The sequence below is a fragment of the Mugil cephalus genome, chromosome 1, assembly GCF_022458985.1.
Source record: "Mugil cephalus isolate CIBA_MC_2020 chromosome 1, CIBA_Mcephalus_1.1, whole genome shotgun sequence".
NCBI lineage: Eukaryota > Metazoa > Chordata > Actinopteri > Mugiliformes > Mugilidae > Mugil > Mugil cephalus.
The window spans coordinates 3,514,374-3,530,189 of record NC_061770.1 but is presented as its reverse complement, the minus strand read 5'-3'; the positions used below and the strand labels follow the sequence as shown (position 1 = coordinate 3,530,189).

Sequence of the window (15,816 nt, the reverse complement as noted above, 5' to 3'; positions counted from 1 at the left end):
TTTTCTAGGGAATTATGACATTACTGCAGTGCACAAGGCCAAGCCATCACTGGTTAAATGGCCAATATTCACTCATTCACACATCATTAACTTGTTCTGGGTCTGCAGCAGAGAAGCACTTTGTCTCAATGTTATTCTTATGGAATGAAAGTCCAATCCCAAGAGGCTGCTGCCTGTACATGCTGGTGTTAAAATACAAAAAGCAGACTAATACCTGTTAGAAAACTTGATGAGTCACCCACGTATTAATTATCTCAGTCTGATTATAAATGTCCTGATAACCTACTTCCAAAACAGGCCCTGGATGTTCCCTTAAATAGGCTTTCTCATAATTAGCACAAACATCGCCCACAGCAGCAGTACAAGCCTGGACTTAAACCATATGTGTCCATAATTAGACAAACCTCTACACTATTAAACGCCCACTACAAGTTCCTCACAGAAAACTGTTTCAGTGGGGATTGAACTCAGCAACAACACAGAGGAGACAAATGTGCGTCACAGTAACTATGTGACCAAGACTGAATCAAATCTGAACATATTTTAACCCTAATCCTATTATTGGTTAGTATAATCTTAATATAGTTTAAATAGAATTAAGATTCAGGCAGAGGAACTGAAGTGTGGCGAACTCCTGACTTTACAAGATCTTGCAGTGATATTTGATGCCATAGACACAGGATGTGACCTCATAATGACTACAAGTTGCCATGCCAACCACTCTGAAGTGGTCCCATAGCATCATGAGAGTAGGTTAGAAGCAAGTACTGTGTTTAATCCAACATTTCTTTGTAACTGGTGGAGGTAGAGCAGAACAGTATTAATTTAATGAAAACAACAGTGAGTCTTCATGTGCCTCCACTCTCAGACCGTACTGCTCAGACTCTGGCTCCACACTCTCCAGATGGTGCCACCCGCAGCCCTGGGTAAATAGTGTCAGTTTGACCAATGCGTGGAAGTGAGGGCACTTGTCCGTATTTATATAGAGTCTATGGGTTTGACCAAGTCTCCAGGGCTGAACAAAGGAGCAAACACTGTCGTGCATTTTCTCGAATGGCCACTTGAGGCAGGCTCCAGAATTGGGTCAGTCCCCATAGACTTCATGTTACAGTTCTCAACTTTAGCAGAATTAAACATGTTTCCAACCTAAAACAGATGCTCTCTTACTGGTTTCTCCATTCATAAACAGAGGGGAGAGGTAATAAAACTCACAAAAATGATTTAAATAAAGCTATGATTAAAGGCATGAAGGCATGGTCATCAGGTGGGTGGTGTCTCAGGTTGCTAGGTGTCCTACATATTGCCTGGACATTTTCAGAAATCTGTCAACTGACGTCACAAATAATTGTCCATCTTTATTTCGGCCCGTCAGTGGTTTTAAGTAACACATCAGTTGTGTGACACCTTAACTCTGCTTTGTATGAATATAAAGTGCTTCACAAAAAAAGAAATCAGATGTGTGTAAATTGCTGTGCTGCGCATCACACTCGCTGGAAGTCAGCTAGTAGCTAGTTAGCATGATATAGGGATAATAGCCCTGCAAGCAATCAACCCAGTCTCTGTGAGCAATCATTTCTCTAACACGCAGATGAGGAGGCAGGTACCTGGTAGTGAAATACAGCTCTCCTGAACAGTACCAAGACATTCATCTAGTGACAGCTTGAAAACCAAAAACAAAGTGACACCACATCACATCACCTGAATTCTCTTCGACATATTTATTAGCCATTTGAGCTTCTTTGAACAGAGTCGGATGTGGAAATGATGGCTGTCTCTCTGCTAAATTATCCGTTAAGCGCAGACATACTGGCTGGTGTAAGGATTTACAGGGGCGGGTAGTTCCCCTCCCTGCGTTATCCTTGGGTTCTCTGGTGGTTCCCTCAGCTGTTACCAGGGGGTTCATGTTCATGTTATTTTGTCAGACTGAGGTCAAAAATGAATGGCTACCTCCTAGTTGGTCCCAGTGCAGATTTGATTGAAGCAGTGGAGCAGAACGAAGTGGTTTAGTGTCTGTGTGCGTGTGTTTCTTTGCAGCGTCTGACTCTCTGCCAGAGGCTTCACCGGACTAATTTATTGCAACAGAGACAGCGAGAGACACGCTGGTGTTTAAATGTAACAGCTGAGGTTCCCGCTAATACAAGCCTCCACTGGTACGGGATCGAATGTGGTTATTTGTTCTTTTAAAGGTAGAAAAATCTTTACGTCTTTATCTGCTCATTGCTGTAAAATCTAGTTCCTACTTGTTGATACTTTCTTAGTTTTAGTTTTGAACTTGGCTATAATTTGATGTCTCCTCTCTGTCTGAACTTTCCTTTCTCTCCTTCTTGTCTCCTCCTCTGCTTGTAATTCTCTAACTTTATTGCCCCATGGGAAAACGAATCTGCTTTCCAGAGAGAAACAACCACACAATAAAAACGCAACGCAACACACATGATAACTCTCTTGTTCATTAGAGTTGTTTATCTACCATCAGGGAGTGTTGTCTGTTCTCGGCGTATCCCACTCCCCTGTAATAACTCCAGCCAGGCAGCAGGTCAATAAGCGGCCCTGTTAAAAGCACATTAAGCTCATCTCTTAACTCTAAGCTAATATCTGGATGCCAGCGTTGGTTCCTGTGGTTGTGTGCCTGCATATGTGCGAGCCACAATAATCAGGCCGCAGCAGCACTGTAACTGGGTCGGATCAGGTCAAACTCTGTGGAGAGCATCTGTTTTTCTTTACTTGACGGTTTGAGGTGTAATTATAAATACCGTGTTAATCGTCATTAATAATGCACAGAGCGATGATTAAGGCTTTCAGTCTGAGTTAGTGTTTAACTTCCAAGTTACTCTGTGCGAAGCATGGGGAATGATGTGTGAGGGCTGTGCATGTTGACAGAGGAAATAAAAATGATGGTGGTCCATGTTCACAAATTCAGACCTTAAACGGCCAATCAGTGATAGAAGGACAGAAAAAGGGGAAGGAAGGAGGGAGGTGAAAGAGAAATAAATAAAAAGAAGGAGGAGAAATAAAGGAAGGAAGTGAATGAGCGGAAAAAGCAATAATGAAAGGAGCTTCTAATAAAAAGACTTTCATGTAGCACTTTACTGTAGCAGTGATTGTGTGAATTGTGTAGAAACAAAACCACAGGTTGAGAGAAGAAGAAAAAAAAAATGATTGCCCGTAAAGTATCCACCATATTGACTTCATGAAGCCCTGTTCATGTGCTCAGTATCTCTCCCAGCCTTAATATTGGGGGACAAGACGAGGTCACGTCTCTTTTTCCTCAGAGAGCGGGGTTAAGGCTCCAATCAGTGTGCCATACCCTGTTTGATTTCCTGTCACAGCAAGTGATTGCCAGGATTATACAACTCCGATGGAAGGAAGGAATGGGAGTAAACACCCCAGCTGAGAGATGAGCGGTGTGTTTAATGTCTGCCGACAAACATAGGAAATCTCTGACACTTTAGGGAATATGTGTCTCTGCTGGTCTGACAGCAGCCTGAAATTTCATTACGCTTGTCATACCAGAGCGAAACCAGACTTTAGGAACACCTCCTTTTAAAATGCATCGTCAGATTTGTTCATTTGTTCATAGTGAAGTTGAAGAAAAATACAGTTTCAAACATTGAAACTGTGGAATATGACTATTAAAGACACTGTACAGAGCCCTAACCCTAGCATTTTTTTATTTCCACGAAATAGTAACAGACTAAACTCTTGTATAATGTAGATTTATTATTAAGTTAACATGTTGGAAAGGTGAAATCAACAAGAGGTAAATTAAATCTGAAGAATCCTTCCTGTTCTGGAAACATTTCCATCCAAATATAACTGTGTGACTGGGAGTGGAGCCAAGATCTTTGTCATTTTATGTTAAAATACATCTTTAGGCTCCAGTGATAAAATGTAAACCAATAGAAATACAGTCTTCTTCTTTCTAGAGATATAAAATGTTGATAGCAAGCTTCACATGTACTGGTACACAGGTGTTTTTACATGTGAACCTGTCTGTTTTTCTTGGTTTCCCGTCCTAATGCTAAGCTGATCCACTTGATTTTAGTTTCTGAAATGTATCCCTATAAAAAACACCCTGCTGTCCTTTTTTCACTGAACATTGTAATCTAGAAGTCACCAAAGGCTGCCAATAATCTCGGCAGGCTTATATTACTATCATATTATGTGTGCGTGTGGAGCCTGTGCTTGGTCTTGTGTTTGAACTGTCAGACTCACCTAAAGGTTACCAGAGTACCTGACGTGTCCGCCAGAGCTGGGCTTTGTTCTGCCGTCACCCAGATCAAACAGGCTGTTATTATTCAAAGCACGAAAGCCTTCACTTAGTCTGCATCTGTGAAACGCACAGTGATTTCCTGAGGTATGAAGGTGTACATATTGTAAGGGTCCATTTTACTATGAATTATTGTGGTGTTATTGCTCATATCATAATGTAGTAATTGCAGCGTCCATTTTCCTTAACACATTTTTCACAACTCAGTGTGAAATGGTACACGCACGCATTCACACACACCACAAGCATAATCGTTGGGCTCAGTGGTGCCAATTACTGGACATCACAACGTCAACCTGTCAAACACGCTCCACTTCACTTTTTCAGACACACATATACAGCACAGTCCTATATGCTTGTGTCGGGTGTGATGCCGCATATGACAGGCTATCGGGCCTAATTAGAGATGTGAAGCATGCTAATCAAGAAGCCGCTGGCCATATGGAGGTCATGTGCATAGGGGTTTGTGTGTATAACCCTACATGCATGCGTGTTACCTGCTGGTCGACACATTTTGCATAGATATCACATGAATATCCTTTGCTTCTTATTTGCTTGAAATATATATATGTGTGTGACGTATATATGTGTGATGTGTGTGTGTGTGTGTGTGTGCACATTAACCTTTGTGGATCAATCTTTCCTGGTTTCAGAACCATGCACAACAGCTTTTCTGTTATATAAATAACTAATCACTTAAAAAATACATAAATAATAATAATAATAGTATATATATGATTTTACGTCCTCCTGCGATTAGTGAGGTTTGTTAACAGAAGTTTGACCTTTGGTTTTACCTCATTACATATCACCATTCTCTCTCTCAAACACACACAGTGCAGATAGACAGAGGGACGGGCTGCAGGAGAGTAGGGAGGTGTTCGCTGCAGTTGATGCTCTCTATTTATAGGATCTAACAGGGTGCTGTGTTGTGGTTGGCTGGGACATCCTCACACACACGCACACCAGATGGAGAGCCTCTGTGTTGGTGGAGGTGCCTGTACGCGTGTGCGTCTCTGTGTTCTCGTTCACATATGGTTTCTCTCTGTGAGTCTCAGGTAACGCTGTCCGCTCAGGTGTTTGCAAAGTGAGGTGTATGAGGAGATTTTCAAAATAAGCACAAAGCACTGGTTAAGAGCAGTTTAAAACAAAATGCTATGCACAGCAACTTTAAACAGTAATTATCTGTTTGCATAAAAGCTGTGCTACTTCAAGCATGACCAGAGGCGGGACAAGACAGCTTGTCCTGCTAAAATATTGAATTAAACCTTCTCACACAGCTCCAAACAAAACTGCTCTTTGCTTTACTTTGACAAATTCATTGTGTGTTTGGTTTCCTCTCTAAAATCATCTCTCTAAACTAAAATGAAAATGAGAAATTGCTGCATAATAAAATAAGATGGAATGCCGGTGTTGCCTTTTCTTAATGGTTTAAAGAAGCACTGCCGCTGTCAGAGTTTATTATTGGATAAGATTGAAGGTTAAATCCTGAATAAGAGACTTGACTAATGTAACGCTCATGTCAACTGAGACATTAGCCTTTTGTTGGGATCACTGATGTGCCATGAAATCACTGTGTGCATGTGATTGACAATGTAATTGCAGCTTGGTGAGAAGGCATTCAGTCCGAGATAACAACCTTTCCTTTGCTGTTACCTTTCTTTACTCCAACTATTCACTCAATCTCTCGTCATTTCTATCTTCCATTTCTTACAGACTGCTCCACTATTAGGCCTATCAGTCATACGCATGTTAGGATTATATTCTTTCCTTTTACACAGCACAATTACCTGACAGGCCCTTTTCACAGCAGTCGTTTTCACATGTCAACGCAGGTATAGATGATAAAATTCTATTTAGTACTTCTAACCATCACCCTGAGCTAATATCCAAAACGGCCCTGGGCCTCCTAAATGGATAGGGCTGTTATCAATGGCACCATAACTCCCACATAGCAATCCCACAGCCTGTCATTACACCTACCAGTTAATATCCCAAGCTACCACAAATCTGCTACCAGTCACCCCGGCACTAACTGAGCAATACCCCAACACCTACCACACACATCCTGACAGCCACACCTTCATCCCTTTATTTAAGCACCTTGGTACCATGTAACATCCAAGAAAACGTCTCAAAAGGTTTTTGGTCATGGCATATCCAAACATGTTACTTGTAGAGTTTTTTGAAGATGTTTCCCACTTATTCGAGTAGCTTCTTCGGTTCTAATAGACCAGTGGGGAGTTGAGGTTTAAATATGAACATATTTGGATATAGCCCATCACAAACTTGCCCATTAGTATCTACTGTTAACAGACAGTAGTCGTATCTGGTCTTTAACGGAAAGTAGCCAAGCAAGTTTCTGATAGGCTACACCCACAGATGTCCCTATTTAAACCCACCAGTCATTTAGAACTGAAGAAGCTACTTGGATGAATGGTGGAAAGTCCAGTTGCCTTTCTTGAATGTTTATGGATATCCAAGATGATAAACGTTTCATGATTATTCAGTCCTTTGATTTTAAGTCCAAGTGCTTCTTTTCGACCAAAAATATATTTGTATTCAAAAACCTCCACCGGACATTTCTCAGTCACTGGAGAAGCCATCGGACTCTCACACCGATGAATCACCACTGCAGGCTTCTCGCTCGTGTTTACAGAAATGAAGACATGGAGCACTGGAGGGGGAGAATGGGTTTTCAGCGTTTGAGAAGTGCAGCGATATTAAACAGTACATCTTATTTATGAAAGTTTGCCTTGCATCAGGATTACTGTTCTACCCTTATTTCCAAATACACCCAGAAGAATAGTCTCTGTGCACAGAGAAACAGCAAAAACACACTGTACACAACTGTAAGAGTTATATGCTGTCATTACAGTTGCTCAATTAAAGCTTGGTGAGAAATGTCATGTCACATTATCAGTTTATTGCTAGTTAGCCTCATTTTTTAATGAGGCTGCACTGAGGTGCTTTGCTGCAAATATTTTCACATTGCTCCACAGTATCTGCATCCTCACTGTTTTTATTCTTACTTATTATATACAGAGAACATTTGCTGTTGATCTATGTTCTTCAGGTTCCCCAATCATGTTCAGAAGAGGCATGCAAATGATTTCATCCTAGCTTTCAGTGTAAATAACAAAGAAAGAGGAGGACTGGAGGCAGTGGTAGTCATTAGTCATGATTTGGGTATGAAGAGGTGAGGCTGCCTCACGTCGAGAGCACTTTATAAGTATGTGTCTCCTGTTCTCTCTTTGTGTTTGATTTGCTTCGAAACACCTTCCTTCCTCTCCTCCTCCTTCCATCTTTCTCCTTCTCTCCACCTCTGACCCTCTTATCATTCATCCGTCCCTCCATCCTCATTCAACCCCCCCTTCCGCCGTCCTCTTCCCCCCTCTGTCTTTCCATTAATGTGTTGCCAATGGGGTGCCTTGGCGACAGGCTGCAAAAGCGGTCGCCATGGCAACACATTATGGTCTGTGGTTGCTGAAGCATTTGTTGGGAGGCGGGGCGATTTAAATGGATGCTCCATCCTTTGCTTGCTTGCTGGAGGAGAAGGTCAGACAATCAAATATTAAAGTCTGATGCATCGGCCCTGATTTCCCACATACTCTGGACCAGACTTTCTATAAAAATAAGTAACTACAGTAAATAATACATACAGTTTGGTATGGCTAGATCTTCAAATATGTCAATCTCTCACATGAAGTTGTCCACCATCCGTCCCTTGCACATTTTTCTGTTTATACAGTAGTTTCTTACCTTATATTCACTAATTCTCTGATAAAATTTCACCCAGAAGATACCTGCAGCATGTTTCAGTATACAGTAGGGAAGGGAAGGGAAGTCGTGCCAACCAAATACTAAATGAAATGGAGCCTGAACATCTTGGGGTCTTGGGGCTTGAGCTGAGAATGTGGTCAACATGAACCCAACCGTCATCAGTTTGTGACAAATACAGACAAACACAGACAAATGGTGGCATTCAGAAGCAATATGGCGCTCGCTTACAAGCCAACACACACAGGAAAGAGGCCGGTACACCCACGAGTGTCCGTTGGTAGCCTGCCAGGCCTGGCAAAGCTGACTGCCAGCCTTACAGTCCTTACAGTTCCCGCGCAATACAGAATATATTTTACTCTGACTGAGTTCAGAGAACGTCTAAGATAGAAGCTGGCTAGTTAAAGTAGAGATCTGCTTTTACACGGACAAAGACTGAAGGACAGAGAATTAGACTCTGACGTAGGGTCTGTTGAATGTTTTGCGCTGTATATCGTCAAATGCACTGTGGAGAACATTAAAAAATATTGTGCGGTGTATCCCTTGCTTGCTATTTTATTTTGTGTTTATTTGGCTTGTGTCATAAAATTCTCTTAGTCGGTATGTAGTTTCCACTAGTGCAAGGTGATGAAAAGGAAAGTAATGAAAGTAACACAGAAACCTACGATAGCCAGACAGAAAAGAGCTGGCTTGTACAGTAGATTAGCCTATTAGCCTTTTAATGAGCGTTTATGGGCAATAGGATCCTGAGGACAAGTAGAGCAATGGAAGGAAGGAAGGAGGTGAGAGGGCATTTGGTTTGATGTCTGCTGCACACATACTTACAAACCCACACAGTCTTGCAGACATAGCTCTGTTCAGCTTCCAGCACCATTATGCACACTCATAAAAAAAACAAACGGATCCTTCCACACACACACATGCATGCTGCAGCTAAACACACACAGGAACACAATACACACACAAACACACACACACCTTATACATATGAATAATTCTGATCAATACCAAGCATTGAGTTGGTACTTGAAGGGTGTTCATTTGCGCAAGGTCACCTACTAACACACTGCCTTAATGAGCAGTGGAGACACACATAGACAAAACACACACACACACACACACACTCTAATGGAAGTGGCTGGAAGTGAGCAGTGGTTCTGTAACAAAGAACTGCAAATCCTCCTCCGTCTACCCCTCCTTCCCCTCCACCTTTCCCTTTATAATTTATTCTCCTCTCCTCTCCTCTCCTCTCCTCTCCTCTCCTCTCCTCTCCTCTCCTCTCCTCTCCTCTCCTCTCCAAACCTCCTATCTTTGATTCTTGATTATTCTTTGTTTTCCAATTTCAACGTGTGTGTGTTTGTTTGTCCACAAAGAGCCAGTGTAAACAGAAGAGATGGAGTCTGGACTTTTTTTTTTGCAGTACAGTTTCAGTCTGGTGGCGCAGACATCGAGCATCATATCCGTTCCCTGTCAGTCTTGCGGCTCTTTGTTGCCGTGCTGATGCTATGCTAATGCGATGCTAATTGACCATTCAGTCTATTGGCTTTAGCTACGCTGACACAAACAAACGGATGTGAGCTGAATCCCTATTGTGTTAAACCGCGTCTGTTTTAAATCAGGCAGTGGATAATGCGTAAACACAGATGGTAGGAACTTGCACAGACATTAAAAAGAGTGTATTTAAAAAAATATATATATACTTGAACTAAAAGTAATAGGAATGGCTCTTACAGCTGGACAGTCTCTACATATTTGTCTGTCTGGTGGGAGTGCATTAGAAAATGCTGTTTTATTCACAGCTGGGTAGCAGCATTTATATCACGCGGCATAGCATTTCCATTAAACCTGCGTTAGATTGATTAACACCAATGTTTGACAGGGCAATCCATCCAGGAGAGGTGATGAAATACTGTGTGCATTCAGTTGTGATGCTGCAACAAACAAAAAATGATTTTTTTGTTGTAAATCACTAGTGTGTTATGTGAACTATTATACACAGAAAAGCTAGTTTCTTATATGGATAGGATAGATACACCATTATTGAAGCCATAGAAGACAGTGTTGATTGATAATCCTTTCAATCCCTGTGTTTCTAATTATAAATGTGGTGAATCTCGTCCTATAGAACATGCAGCATTACAGTAAATGAAGCAGTACACGCACGCATTGCTGCAGGATAATACATTTGCAGCCTCTAAGAACTGATATAACATTACACTGGAAGTTCAGTAACTGGATACAAGATTGTATTGATCTAAACATATTCAGTGTAAACAGTATGACTTTCCCTTGGCGGTCACACTGAGCAATGTTACACTGTCTAGGTTTCATTGTCCTATTATTGTGTTTTGAAGACACTAGGGGCCAAAGACGCCAGATCTGTGTCATTCTGTGCCTCTCATTTTGCTGAGGTCATGACCTTATCTCAGAGATAACCCAAGGCACCAGAGGGAAACGTAAGGATTAATATCTTTCAGTCAGCAGGTCAGCTCCTCCTTCTTATCTGCTCATCATCCAGAGTCTCCTGCCTGGTCTGTTTATTAACATACTGCACATCACCTTCAACTCCCTTCGGTGTTCAGCTCATGCTCAGGTTCATGTTCTCTTTTTAATATTTTCCTCTCTTTGCCTCCATCCTCGTGGCTTGTACGTGAACACAGAGGTTACCGGGTACAAGCAGAGAGGACGCTCAGTAACTGTAAGTGAATATGTGAAAGCAAGAGAAAGAGAGCTTTGTTCAACATTAGGGAATCTGACGTCGACTAATTTCTAAGTTCAGGATATGAAACGGATCCACGTTACAGAGGATCCTTTCATGATTTATTTCCTAGAATGCAAAAATGCATTCACTGCAAAAATTACCCTTCCAATCATGGACTGTGGCCATGGACAAACAACCCTCCTTTAGTCCTCCTTAAAATATGTTCAAGTTCAATTCAATTCAATTCAATTCAATTCAGTTTTATTTATATAGCGCCAATAACAATACAAATCGTCTCAAGACGCTTCACAAAAACCAGCCTGCAACCTCCAGAGCAGCCTGAGGGCAACGGTGGCAAGGAAAAACTCCCTTTTAACAGGAAGAAACCTTGAGCAGAACCCAGCTCATATGGAGGGACCAATCTGCCGAAGGCCAGCCAGGTAGAAACAGAGAAGATAGAGAGAAAAGAAGAGCAGGAGAAACAAGATAAACAAATTTCTGTCATAGATACATACATCAAGCTGAAGGAAACATGTAGGGTCTAGTAATATAACACATAGCTGATGATCTGTGACAGTTTGTGAGTATAACAGGAATTATGGGCAGGTTGGTGAATTGTTCATCTAGGTAGGAGTGGACAACTGGAGGAGGCCATGAAGACTGGGTCACATCATTTAGCTTAGAAATGAAATGCAGTGGCCATTGACAGGTTAAAGAAAGATTTAGCTTGTGTGATCAATGGTCAACTGCAGTTGTCCTGGTAACAGATAATGGATTTGGGTCATTAAACCAGCATGAGACTGGAGTGTTAATTGAGAGCCTCATTTACACTTGGTTAATTGTTTAAAAACACCACAGCAGTTTGGTTTAAGGTATTTCCTTTACTCGCGTGTTAGCTTGCTTGCCTCGCGTGCCTTGCTTGGATATGACGGGATGTTCCTCTTCTTTTACTGTATCCATGAACTGTGATGAATGCTGCCTTCAGCACGGGAAGTCGTGTGCAGAAAATACTTGGCGTCTAAATGGTGGGAGCGACTGTAACTCAAGAGTTTGAGAGAGACTATATAATTGTTAGCAGATAACAAGACTAAAAGTTAGCAAGCCAACTACCATATAAAATTGTATGTGCAAAATAAGAAATAAAGTCAATGCAGACTTCCACGTAAACCGCAAATATCTAAATCACAACTGTGTGGTTTGCAGATTGCTCAGATTTATTTAACTGCTGGTCTGCAGTCCAGGCTCATGGACGACACCGCAGCAGCTTTATAAAGCTTGGAATTGATTTATTATTTCCTAATTCTAGCATTAGCAGGGTGTCATGATGTTTTCACAAAAGTGGTGTAAACGTGTTAGAGACACTGCAGAGTGTGGAAACACGGTAAGTGTGTCGTAATGAGCTGAGCAGAATGAGGGATTTGGGAAAACGCTGGTGTTGCTTTCTTCTTATCTCCTCCTCTCTGTTGTGCTCTGAGCTGCTTTCCTCTGACTGCAGACAACTGGAGAGAGCTGCTTAACCCGCACATTCATACATTTACAAGCACACATTTGCGTTTCGCTGTCAACATGGTGAGACAGTGTAGTTACTGGAAAGACGAGATTTGAGCAGAAAAAAATCCCCATATTAATTTAGTTTGTTTATTAATTCAGGCCAATCTCCTTACAAAGCAGAGATAAAAATACAGATTTATTACCTTTACATTAATGAGGCAATTTAAGAAGTGGTTCTAACCTCTGCTGCTGTGCTGTTAGCAGTGCTGGGAGAGATAGTGCTGTCTAATTATCTTCTTTTCCACCCCCCCCCCGCCACTCTTCCATTTCCCTGTACTACAGTCGTTCTTATCTTACGCACACACTCTACCTACCATCCCTAGTTATGCAACCCATGGTGTGCTGCATTGTGGTGAATCTTTGTTCCAGCATGGTGCTGGTGAGGAGGAGACGTGTGTGTCCTGTTCTTTCATGTTGAGACTGAACCCTTGTCTGCAGGAGATAGAGAGAAAGAGAAAGAGAGAGAGAGAGAGAGAGGGAGAGGAAGAGAGCGTGTATGTGTCTGTCTTCACATAAATCAATTTTCTTTCCAGAAACCCACGCACTCCCGATGTGCACATTCATGCTTAATATTTTAGCAGTTTGATATAATTTCTGCCCTCGGAGAAGATTATCACTGTAGTATTTCACTGACTAAAGACTTCCCCACCACACTTTTTTTTAAACAACATATAAACCATGTGACCTAAACAATTTCAGAGGTTCCAGTCCTGGTTGATTTGCAAACATATGTAGCTGCTGGTGATAATAGCATAATATGGCTTAACACTGCTTTCTCAATTTAACAAAGAAGTCATATCATGATGGTTCCATCATTCTGTGATTATGCTGCACATGACATGAGTCTGTGAACAGAAGGACACAGTGAAAGCCATGGGAGGTGTGCAGCCTGTCGCCTGCAGCTCTTCATCTAACAAATCGATGCAGCTGTTCATTCCCTTCCAACCTGAAGTATTTCAAACTGATTTGAAGTTTTAGAAAAAATGCATTTTTCATGAACTGTCACATATGCCATTTACTGTGACTACTTCATAATGAAACTCAACTTATCTTTTACCAGTTAAAAGCTCTAAGTGTGAGCGAGCAGAGGTAGTGTGAATAAATGTTTAGTAAGTAGTAAATGTTTAGTTTGTGTTAGCAGCAGCCACTGAACAATTGTCTGATGATGATGTAGCATTCTGCACGCATACCCAGATATGTGTATACTGAGAACCATAGTAGTAACTTAATGCAGCATTTGCTTCAGCCACAGACACAGATTTGGGCAGAAGAATCTGAATAATTCAGTTGGAGTAAAATAATGAAGAACAAAACAAAATCCAGTATAATACAGAGAGAACACAAGCAGAGAATACAGTAAAGGCTAAAAAACATAACATATACACCATCTTTACAGCCCATTTCTGACTAGAAGTCTTCTCTCTGCTGTGATACTCTCAGGATTTCATGCCTGTTGGTTCAGGTGAGTCTGAACACTGGAAGCAAATCTGATTTCTTCTCTCTGGGAACAGTCTCATCTATTGTCAGTTAACCTGTGCGACAGACCGTGACCTGACCAGGCTGTTATAAACCATTTTCTCTGACCTGTTACCCTGTTTGAAGCAGTAACATTTCCCTCATCAGCTTATATTTGTTAATATTTCTTAATTCTTGTAGCTGAACACAGCAGTTTTTTCTCACTGAACAAACGTTACAACTTCATATTTTTGTATGTTGTTTGTTTGTTCCTTGTTCTTAGTTTTGTAACTTTCCAGAGGTCACATCATTGCCACATCCACAGTTTCAGCTTTGGTTTGGTTGGTTTTCATCATATTTCTCAATCCTGCTTCAGCCACACTGTCAACATTTTCCCCGTCTTCCCCCGGACTTTCCCAACTTCCCTAACTTCCCTCTGGGTGTTTCATCAGGCTCCCTCTGTGTGTTAGATCCCACCCTGCTCTGTAGCCCGCTGTGTCACGGCTGGTTGAGCTGCAGATCCGATTGAATTGGAAGGTAGAGAGTCCACACCGCTGTGACTCTTCATCCATGACGGAGGAATGACAACACATCTCTCTATCACTCCATTTTTTCTTGCCCAACCATTGTTGATTTCTGTTTCTTTACCACTGACCATCTCTTCTTCTTTCACTCCTAGCCGTATTTGCCTCTTTATCTATTGGCTATTATTCTATTTATCTGTCTCTTTTACTATCTCTCTCCTCTTTTGTAAAGTGGGTGGCTTTGTTTTCTCAAACCAACCATCTCTTCTTCCATCAGCAATTCCGATCTGAAGAATCAACATTGTGGTTATTGTGAAAGACAATGAAATAAAGCCTGCAGAACCCTTTCTACTTCTACTGCTGCTGCTGCTGCTGGAAAAGCAGGGATAAGCTGTTGAATGTGTTATCAGATAACATGGAAGTCAACTTGTTATCTTATCTGCATTGTAAGTGAACACCTGTGGGCTCAGAAACATGAGAACCAGCCAGCTCTGGTCACAGTGTGTCTCCTACAGGTCCTACATTATAAATAATGAACATGTCCAAGTATTCATTTGTAAAAATGAGAATGAGGTATACACAGCAAATAAACTAGCTTCCGAGGAAAAGACCTGAAGCATGTGTTGATGCCATAGTTAATATTAGCACCAGCAGTGGTTGATTTATTATCATTAAAAGTTGAGTTATAAATATAATTCTTTAAACTTAAAGGGCCAGCTTTTTTGTTTGGGTTTCCGCCGGTTGTCTACAGTGTCGAAAACCGACAAACCAAACATTACAGTGTGTTTAATGTTCAAGTGTTGGACACCATAGATTCCCCTAAGCAGGGAAGGGAAGGACAGGTATTCATTTGGCTGCGATCTGCTACCTCACCACAAGAGGCCACTAAATCCTACACACTGGTCCTTTAAATGTGTAATCTAGCTTCACTAGAGTTTCCACTTCACTTAACAGTGACAATATGGAGGTATTTAATTGACAGTTTATACTGCTGGTGGTTTTCTTATTGCAGTATACAGTGTCACAGTCAGAGCAAGTCAATGGAGTTTCAGTTTGCTGTCGGCAGATGAGCTATTGACCCTTTGTTGGTCTTCCGATTAGTCTGCTGTCCACCAAACAGAGGTCTCGTACCCTTTGTCAAGTTAGACAAATAAAAGCCATGAAGGCGTTCATTACTGTAGAAAACCTTCCTGTAGATTTTGTAGGAATTAAAACTAACTGGGATTTTTCAAAAATGTGAAAAACATACTGTTGACAAGCGTGTAAAGACGAAATAAGAAAACGGAAGAATTGAAAACTGGTGAAAGACATGTAATTGTTCTGCCAACGTAACATAGGAAGCCAGGATTCGACCTAGAGGAAGGAGCTGCCTCCGTTGATGATGGGAGAACATTCTCACGTCACTTAACCCCCCCGAGTCGCTAATTTTAACTCCAGCAGTTTGTCAGATCACACAATCTTCCCTCCCGTGGCTTTGCAGCCCCTCATGCAAATGAAACGAGCTGCGATATTCTGTGTCATGAGCTTTACTCTAAGAT

General features: G+C 41.5%; 1 protein-coding gene across 4 annotated transcripts in view; it reads left to right on the top strand.

Moving 5' to 3' along the window:
• The window catches only part of soga1 (suppressor of glucose, autophagy associated 1), an 88,573-nt gene that overhangs the window by 40,105 nt on the left and 32,652 nt on the right, over positions 1-15,816 (top strand). The gene's annotated exons all lie outside the window — the stretch shown is intronic.